The following is a 9,425-nucleotide window of genomic DNA, read 5'->3' as shown; positions in this document are numbered from 1 at the left end:
GCTCCGCCCCTGCACACGCACACGCTCGGCCATGGCCACATAGCCGAGGCCGGAGCAGCGGCGGCAGCCAAGTGCCGTAGCACCTTGCGGCAGCAGCAACTAAGCAGCGGCAGCAGCTTAGCAGGAACAACAGCTGTAGCAGCGCAGCTGCAGCGAGCAGGAGCAGCAGCAGCGCAGCTTGAGCAGCGACAGCGCAGCATGAGCAGCAGGAGTACGCAGCGGCGGGTGCGGGCACGCACGGGAGCGGAGCTCCGGCCACGGTGAACGTCGGCGTAAACGGCATAGATCGAAGGGTGAAAGAGGAGGAATCGGTAGATGAGATCACCGCGAAGCTAGTGGACATGGTTAGAAGGCACGGGGATGACCGGACGTGGCGGCCGTGGCGGGAAATGAGCTCGATCCCGAGCCTACGTTGTGGCCCCGCTCGGGTTCTTTGGTGGAGAGGAAGGAGGTGAGGGTGGGAAGCCTTGTGGACATCTTTTAAGGGAGCGGGGAGGTCTGCGGCCGTGACGACGACGATGGCGCGACGGCGGCTACGTTCGGGCGTTAAAGAGAAAAAGGAGGGGACGAGCGAGAGAAGGGGAAAATGGCAGCTAGGTTCGGTTGCGGGGGCTCTGGGGGTCGTCCTTATCCTCTCCAACTACCTGCTGTGAGGACTGCGCGAGTGGGCAGGGCCGGCACTGTAGCAATAGACCCGGGCTCTTTTTCCTTTATTTCTTTTATTTATGTTTAATACTGCCACAAAAAGCTTGGAGCATATTAGAATTTGTCTGGATTTTGTTTAAATGGAAATGGATTAAGTGATGCTAGTTTGATACTGTTTTTTGGATGGTAGATTCCAAATGAATAAATAAGTGATATTTTTTCCTTAAAATTAATTACATATGGATTATTTATAAAATTATGAGCTATTTTGCTTTCTTATTTATGCAGCTTCTAATTTCACTTAAAGTTTAAATTTTGATTTGAAGTGTAATTTCAAATGAGATATGAACTTAATGACTATTAGTAGGTTAATGATAATGACTTGGCAATAATTAGAGGAGGTTTACTGTGGCCTAATTGCAGGGGTGTTACATAGGTGATCAACAAATACATAAACCGTAGATACTTTGATAAGGGCCGTGAGATATTATTACCCTCAGAGCGTGATTGGCGTCGAACATTTGGACCTCTCCTGCACAAAGATTTCCGACAATCGAGGCCTCTCCCCCACGAAGACTTGCACAAATTTTAGCACATAGAAAAATTATCACATGCACAAATTTCGACCTAACTACAACTAAGATAAAGTCATATATGCTAAAAAATATATTTGTTATGTGCATATGGATCATACATAAAGTCCTCCATTTATATTAACTGCAACTAACCTAATATAACCAATGGTAGTTCTAGTAGGGAGGCTTCAATTGGTTGAAGCCTACACTCCAAAAAATTAATTAATTTTCTCTACTGCCGCTCTAGACCTGGCCCATCTACACAGAAACAACTCCAACGAGCAGAAATAGCAAAAGGTGCTTCTGGGAGGGTTATAACAGAGACATAACTAACTCACCTGTCTCACGTGTTCGTCATACAGGAGAAACTAACCGTATTTGACCTCCCTTTGCCACTACATTAGTACACAAAATATCTATTTCAGGCCTAAAACAAACAGTGAGTCTTCTCGGTCCGTATGAACATGTTTTTTTTAAACAAATCAATAAATACTATATGTGCCATTTATAATATAAGAAAAATTGAGCTTATTTGGACAACATAATTGGGAGATAATGGCTATTTTGCTAGATAAACCTAATTTTATGAATACAACTAATCTTATCTAGCTCACTAACTAACTACAACTAACTAATGTAGCTAACTAACTAACTAATATAGCACAATTGTATTGCATTTTTTTAAATCACGGGTAGAACTCATCGGCTCGAGCAGAGGGGAGGAGGATGGCGGTCGGCGAAGCTCGGGGTGGAGGGAAGCAGCCGGAGGCACTCGGGGTGGAGGGGGGGGGGGTCGAAGGTGCTTGGGTTGGTGTGGTAATTAATCTTAGTTTAGACAAACTTTGTAGCTGCGGCCATGAAATTTTGTTGAGAAGTAGGCAAACGTAGAAGTTGTTATTTGTTGAATGAATTTGTGTATGTATCTCTTTTATTCCTGCAACAATTAGTCAGAAAGGTCTTTCACACATGTGTGACACTATTTCTTATTTGAAATAGTGTTTATGAGTGTTGCTTGGAAAAAATAAAATCAAGTGTAAGGAATCACGTAACCATATTGGGTGAAGATGGCCCATAAATTCGTTCACTTAATTGAATGTTTCTGCCTTTGGCTCAAGATAGTTTCCCAAGCTCTAATATTTTTAGTGGCAAGAACTATGATACATCTTTCTATTCTGAAACTGTGGTTATATCATTTGTCATCTGAAAACCACACTCATGTATACATTATGGAACTTAATGTCCAGGAAATAATCACCACGTACGAATATCACTCTTGACCTACTTATTACAATGTTGCATAATTTTCTTGTTTTTTAAAGGTACCACTCAGTATTTTTTATCTCATACATAGATAAAAACAAATGCCCTAAGAGCTGATTTTGTGCACCTTGCTGCATGCGCACCCACTTGATTAAGATATTCAGAGTGTCAGCTTTTAAAATTTGAAAAAAAAAACAAGTCAGATTTTCATTATTAACCTGTGTGCACATTCTAATGTTTTCTGACTGTACGTTTGACATATTTTCTTTTTAGAATAATTTGATGAACCACTATGTCGCCCTTTCACCTGGTTCCATGGGAAAGTAAATTACATTGCTCCAGCGGGTCAATACAGCCTACGGGTTAGTGGACTCTATGACTTTATCACATTTTTATTATTCCCATTCGTTCTACCATTGCTTAACTTTGTTTGAAAAACTGCTGTTGCTATGTATGCAGAGTACATTTCTAGAGCTGGAAATTCAGGGCATCAAGAAGTAATTTACTATGCTTCAGGTAAGGAAGTTATTTTGCATATCTTTCTTGAGGAGTAAATTACTAACTTAATGTTTGGAACTTATTGAGCTGCAGATATGGCATGTTCGTGCACAAATACCTGCTGCATCAAAGCTCGGTGTGGATACCCTTCTTCTTACAGGACAGGTTTGTCTACAAATTATCAGAGCATCAATTTTCACAATCAAACGTGTGTTTTATTTATCGTGGTTTCTGCTTTTACATAACTAAACATTTGCAGATGTTCAATTTTCATTTCCTGTCGACGCGATGAAATTTCAATCTTATCTATTTTGAAATGGTTCTAGCGTGCGTGATGCATCGGTCCCCTTAGTTGTTGGAGGAACATGATGCTATTCCTGGTGCTTTTGGTTGTGGAAAAAATGTCATTAGTGAGGCACTTTCCAAGGTGATCACCTTACTGAGGAGAGATAGGAGTTATTTTTTGGTACCATCTCTATACCGTATACCGTATACTGAGTATGCAAATCTCTGCAGTAGTCCAGTTCTGAAGCTCTGGTTTATGTGAGATGTGGTGAAAGAGGAAATGAGATGGCTGAGGTGTTCATGGATTTCCCCCAATTGACAATGGCAATTCCTGACAAGACGTGAACAGTGGAGCCGCTTAAAGCCCACGGCGAGATCATCATTGTTGGCTTTCTTACTCTAGATCGGGAGCCACCAACCACGACCCGGTTCACCAGGGAGATGTTCCAAAGGACGAGGAGGAGCTCGCTATCTGCTGGGATGAAGAGGAGTTTGTGCTTTTGACCTGCCGACGCATGAGCAGGACTAGGAGTCCGGTGTTTTCTCTGTAGCGAAGCACGGCGTCCCCCGATGCAACGCACCAGCTTTTTTCTAGTCTTTATCTTTACCTAATATAATAATAAAGCACGGTGGGTTTCTGCCGTCCGTCACCCTTATTTGCAAAAAAGTCCCTGCAGTTTGTTGAAATCAATCCGCAGTCCATCTTTAAGTCATACCGAACCGTTTTTTTAGTTTTCTCAGAACCCCCTGAGATTTTAGGTAATCAACCCGCCGTACATATTTAAGTCATACGAATCGTATTTTTGTGTTTTAACAGAAAACCCCCTGACCTTTCGGTTAATCAATCCGCAGTTTATCTAAAACAAAATTATTCATATCTTTTAAATCGTAACTCCGATTTTAACATATTATATATGAAATTTGATTAGAAAAATAGATGTGCCTATATATTCTTAGGTCTTCTGTGGCAATCACATGGGCACACAGATTTCTGAACAGATTATAACGTATGCAGAAGTAAGTATCAGAAGGATCCGGCTTGCCTGCTCCCTTTTCATGCTCCCATCCGTGCTCCCACTTCATCCTACGGCTGTCCTTTTCTCTTTTTCTTTTCTAATCTAATCATCTCCCCCCCCCCCTCCCTGATTTTCAGGGGGTGGGGTCGGGCCTTATTTTCTTTCAATCAAATCAAGCCACGTACGCGGGAGCACGAATGGAAGCACAGGGAGGGAGCAGACAAGTCTCATCCGTATCAGAATGCCCTGGTGCCCATGTCAAGTTTAGCTGCCGATTAAAAACTTTACCATGCAAATTAATACCCCTAAACGGTGCGACGCATGCACCTAAAGTCGTGCGGCCGCCAGCGGCGGCACCGGCAGGGAGTAGCAGCACTTCTTGAAGCTCTCCATGGTGCGGCTCAACAATGGCACGTAGGCGTCCACGCTCCCGTCACCCGCCAAGGACTTGACGACATAGATGGCGCCGTCCACCGGTGCAGGACTGTAGCAGGGCCTGAAGAAGAAGGGTGCTCCACAGCCAAAGTCCAGCTTGGGGAACGGGATCGCTAGCACGCTGTCCAGGTCAACGTTGTTACCCAGCCGGACCTCCGCCGCGTCCGCCGTCGGCACCAGCATCTCCTCCTCCACCGCCCCGGAGCTCGCGAAGTCTATGAACGACCTGAAGTAGGCGTCGTCCATCCGGGCCACCTCCCGGGATATGAGCTCCACGGCGTACCGCAAAGGCCGGTCGAGCGGCTGTCGCGCTGTTGTTGTCGGCCACGCCCAGAGCACCACACTGCCGGTGAATCCTTTCGGTACCCGCGGGTGGCGCATCCGCGTCCCATTCACGGCGATGCGGATCATGGTGGCCTGCCGCCCGTCGAGCCCGCGAGCTTTCGTGATGCATCGCCAGAAGTACGCCGCCAGGCATTGCAGCGTGGAGTACGACCGGGGGCCGCCCTCCGATACGTGCGACTTGAGCTCCATGATCCACTCCCGGCTGAAGTCTAGCGTGTGTGATGGACTTGAGCACCTTGTGTACCACCACCTCGTCGTCTCCGATACCCGCGACTTGAGCACCTTGTGTACCACCACCATCTTGTGTACCGGGGGCCGCCGCTTCCCGGCTTCTCGTCAAGAGGCTTGAGCTCGACGCCACGGTGCTCAAACCTGATCTGCGGTGGGCCCCGTCTTGCGAAGAGCGACGTCCGATCATGCACCTGGACGGGGTTGATGGCGACGCCGCGAGTGGCCTGGCCCCACGCGGCCATGAAGTTCCACATGGCAGGCCCGTCGGCCACCTTGTGGTGCATGGTGAAGCCCAGGACCAAGGAGCAGCAGCGAAACCGCGTGGCCTGAACCAGCAGCAGCTCCTCGGTGCCGTCACCACTAGGGTATAGGCTCAGCACCTTGCTTCCAGCGGCCAGAAGAGCGGCGGCGCCGCTGCCCAGCTCGGAGTCGGTGGTAGCGTCGGCAAACCATGCGCTGGCGTCACAGAGCACGATCGCGGGGCCGTCGCCGACGCGGCCTGCCCACTCGGGGTACGCGGCCAGCGCCCTGGCGAGCCCCGCCTCGAGGGCGACGCTGGGTGGCGCGGACGGGTGGAAAGCGTACACGTAGAAGATGTACTTGTCGTAGTTCACCATGTCGAACACACTTAATGGGATGACGTCGCTGGCGACCCTGCAACCATCCCCGTAGTCGGGCTTCAAGGACTTGGACGAGTGCACGGTGATCTCCATTACAACTAGGATGATTTATGTATGGATCGCTTGCAATGAACTCAAATTAGACGACAAGCTAGCCTACTTGACCTGGGTCATCCTAACACTGACAAGGGAATTTGATCGACCTTGGATCTAGGGAATGTGCTTGCGTCCCCGTTCTATTTATTGGCATCTCGAGTTTGGATGGTGAGATGTATTGTTGAGATATGTGTTAGAATATGTGTATGAGTTGTGAAACATTTGAACTTGTAATTATACGCGGTAGATTAGGTGTTTGAGTCAAACCCTTGTACCGTGGGCCCGATATATAAGGTTGTGTCTAACTCTCATCTAGAAGACACATAACTATATCTCATCTAGTAACTCTTACACTGTTGGATTTTACCCGGAGATTTGTAAGATTCTTTTTGTTTGTTTAATCTCATGTAAAGAAATTTGGCAATCCGAATATATAAAGCCACCGTAAGTAGCAAAAATAGTTTAGATGAAAGATGGCAGCTAGGCTAGACACAAGATCACAAGGGGACGGCAGGGGCGGCCAGACGGGCGTGGCATAGAGTCATAGAGATTCTGATTTGTCTGTTAGCTTTGGCGGGTTTGTCGTCGGTTGTATTATGTTGATTAGTACATAGACAGAAGAGAATAGCTAAAATTACTCAATCTCGTTAACAAATGTCGCTGTCGTGCTCGATTGTGCGCCTCCGACAAAAACATGTAAAATATGCTTGCACTGTTTCTTATTGCCACCAGGCGACCATCACAGAGCGTGACACCGGGCCGGTCGACAGCTTGTAGGTAGAAGATGAGTTGGAATTCCTTTGCAATGTTTGGCCGGCCACATAAGCCATTGAGAGGATGACCAATTGGTCGACATCACATGTTCAAGCTAAAATGCCAGGCCAGCCGGCGCCGAGGACAGAGCTACAGGTAGCGCATGCAGACAAACTAACACGGCGCGTCGAGCCACCACATTCGATGATACAAAGCTTCTTCTGCTGACCAGTTGTTGCCAGGGTCCAAACATCATAATTTCAGAAGAACATAGACAGGGCACGACAAAACGACCGTGAAATAATCCACTTCACGACCAGGGGAGGCTCTTGAATATCCACGCATTGAGGCCGGCTATTTTGTTAATCTATGTGATTCATTACTTTAATCTGGAATCGTGCTGGTGATCATCTTCGTGTAGTAGTGTTGTATTGTATTTTAGATGTAACATGCGAGAACGTGTGCCCCGTTCGTCAACCGGATCAACGACTTTGATCAACACACGACGGCGTTCGAGCATACTCGCTGACGGCTGTCAATGGTCACTAGGTTGTATCATCCCGGTCCATCGGGGCCTGCTAGAGACGTAAGTGTAGGCGCTTTCTTTCGTGGAAGCACCGACCCGGATCCGATGGTTGAAGTTGGGCAAGGAGTGGAAGGAGGTGCCTCTCATTCATCCTTCCGTGGTTGTGTGGCAGTGAAGTGTATGATTGATGGTGTCTAGGGGATGGCGGGCGGCGAACCCGAATGGCGGGCTTCCCGTTTCCTTTCCAACAGGTTCCATGGTGATGGTGGTGGCTTCACTTTTTGGTCGTGTGGACAGCGAGGGGTGTAGCGACGGGAGGCTCTGATCAGTTTTCAAATTTTATGTGGATGGGCATGCCCTCTTTGCGGTGTTGACGGGACTCCTCCCGTTGGCATAGGTGAGTTTCCGAGCGTCGACGCCTGTGTGTGCCACATCCACATGTAAAGATTAAGAAAATACATTTCGATAAAGAAGTGTCTCCAACTTCTATTCCGAATTTGCATCTACCAATTGGTAGCGCAATACATAGACTACAGCAACAATTGTTTGGATCCGCCGAGATGGACAAGACTCCCTTCATGCGTATGCAATCAATGCAACTACTCCCTCCGTCCCAAAAATCTTGTTTTAAATTTGTCTAGATACGGATGTATCTAACACTAAACCGGCGCACAGGCATGCACCTAATAAGCACCTTGGTCGGCCATGGGCGGCATGGAGGAGTAGCAGCACTTGTTGAAGGCTTCCATGGTGCGGCCGAAGAGAGGCACGTAGGCGTCCACGCTCCCGTCGCCCTCGAAGGATTGCACGATGTACATGAACCCATCCACCGGCACGATGCTGTATCCGGGCAAGAAGAAGAAGGGCCGGCTGCCGCCCAAGTCCATCTCATAGAACGGGATCCCTAGCAGGCTGTCCACCTCCACGTTCGGGTTCAGCGTCAACTCTAGCGAGTCCGCCGTCGGCACCAGCTGCTCCTTATCCACCTCCCCGGAGCTCGCGAAGTCGATGAACGACCTGAAGTAGGCGTCGTCGATGCGGGCCACCTCCCGTGAAATGAGCTCCACGGTGTCCCGGAGCGGCCGGTCCACCAACTCCTGCGCAGTGGTCGTCGGCCACGCCCAGAGCACGACGTTGCCGGTATACCCCAAGGGGACTTTTGGGCCGCTCATCCGCGTCCGCCCATTCACGGCGATGCGCATCCTGGTGGTCGCACCCACGTCCAGCCCGCGCGCCTTGGTGATGCACCGCCAGAGGTGCGCCGCCAGGCACTGCAGCGTGGTGTACGGCCGGGTGGCACCCTCCGACGCCTTCGACTTGAGCGCCATGATCCGCTCCCGGCTGAAGTGCACCCTGTGTATCAGTGTCTCATCGCCGGCGTGGGTGCCTCCCGACTTGTCGCCGTGAGACTTGAACTCGTTGCCGCGGTGGTCGAACTCGATCCGCAGCGGGTCCCGTGGCGCAAATAGTGACGCCGGGTCGTGCACCGGGACAGGGCTGATGGCGACGCCGCGGGTGGCCTGGCCCCACGCGAACAAGAAAGTCCAGATGGCGTGCCCATCGGCCACCTTGTGATGCATGCTCACGCCAATGATGATGGAGCCGCACCGGAACCGCGTGACCTGGGCCAGCAGCAGCTCGTCGGCGCCGTGGCAGCTCGGGAACAGGCTCAGCAGCTTGTCACCCGTGGTCAGCTGCATGAGGCTCCTGGCGAGCACGACGTCCGCCGTCGCCTCGACGAACCGCGCGCCGGCATCGTCCAGCACGACGGCACGGTTGCCCCCGGCGTCCGCGCCGAGCCGCCCTGCCCACTCGCGGTACTCGGCCAGCGCCTTAGCGAGCCCCACCTCAAGGACGTTGTTCGCCGGCGCAGGCGGGTGGAAGGCCGCGCACAGGCCGGTGAGTTTCGTAGCTCACCTTGTCAAATACGCTGAGCGGGACGATGTCGGGGGAGGGGCCGTCGCGGTCACCGTAGTCAGGCTTCACGGGCTTGGACGAGTGTACGGTGACCTCCATTATGGTGATTTTACATGCCCGGCCGGCGTTTGGGAGCTCAAAAGAAACGAGCTTGCTCTTGGATGGAGAGAACGTAGTTGCCTTTTGGTTTATTCGCCGGGGTGGCGCAGAAAGGAAGCACTTT

The 9,425-nt window shown here is 50.0% G+C and overlaps 1 pseudogene; it reads right to left on the bottom strand.

Moving 5' to 3' along the window:
- Window positions 1-4,606: 4,606 nt before the first annotated feature.
- On the bottom strand, window positions 4,607-9,301 carry LOC119361516 (annotated as a pseudogene).
- Window positions 9,302-9,425: the final 124 nt, after the last annotated feature.

Source organism: Triticum dicoccoides, chromosome 2B, assembly GCF_002162155.2.
Source record: "Triticum dicoccoides isolate Atlit2015 ecotype Zavitan chromosome 2B, WEW_v2.0, whole genome shotgun sequence".
Taxonomy (NCBI): Eukaryota; Viridiplantae; Streptophyta; class Magnoliopsida; order Poales; family Poaceae; genus Triticum; species Triticum dicoccoides.
Note: the sequence above shows the minus strand (reverse complement) of the source record. Positions and strands in the feature narration are given on the sequence as shown.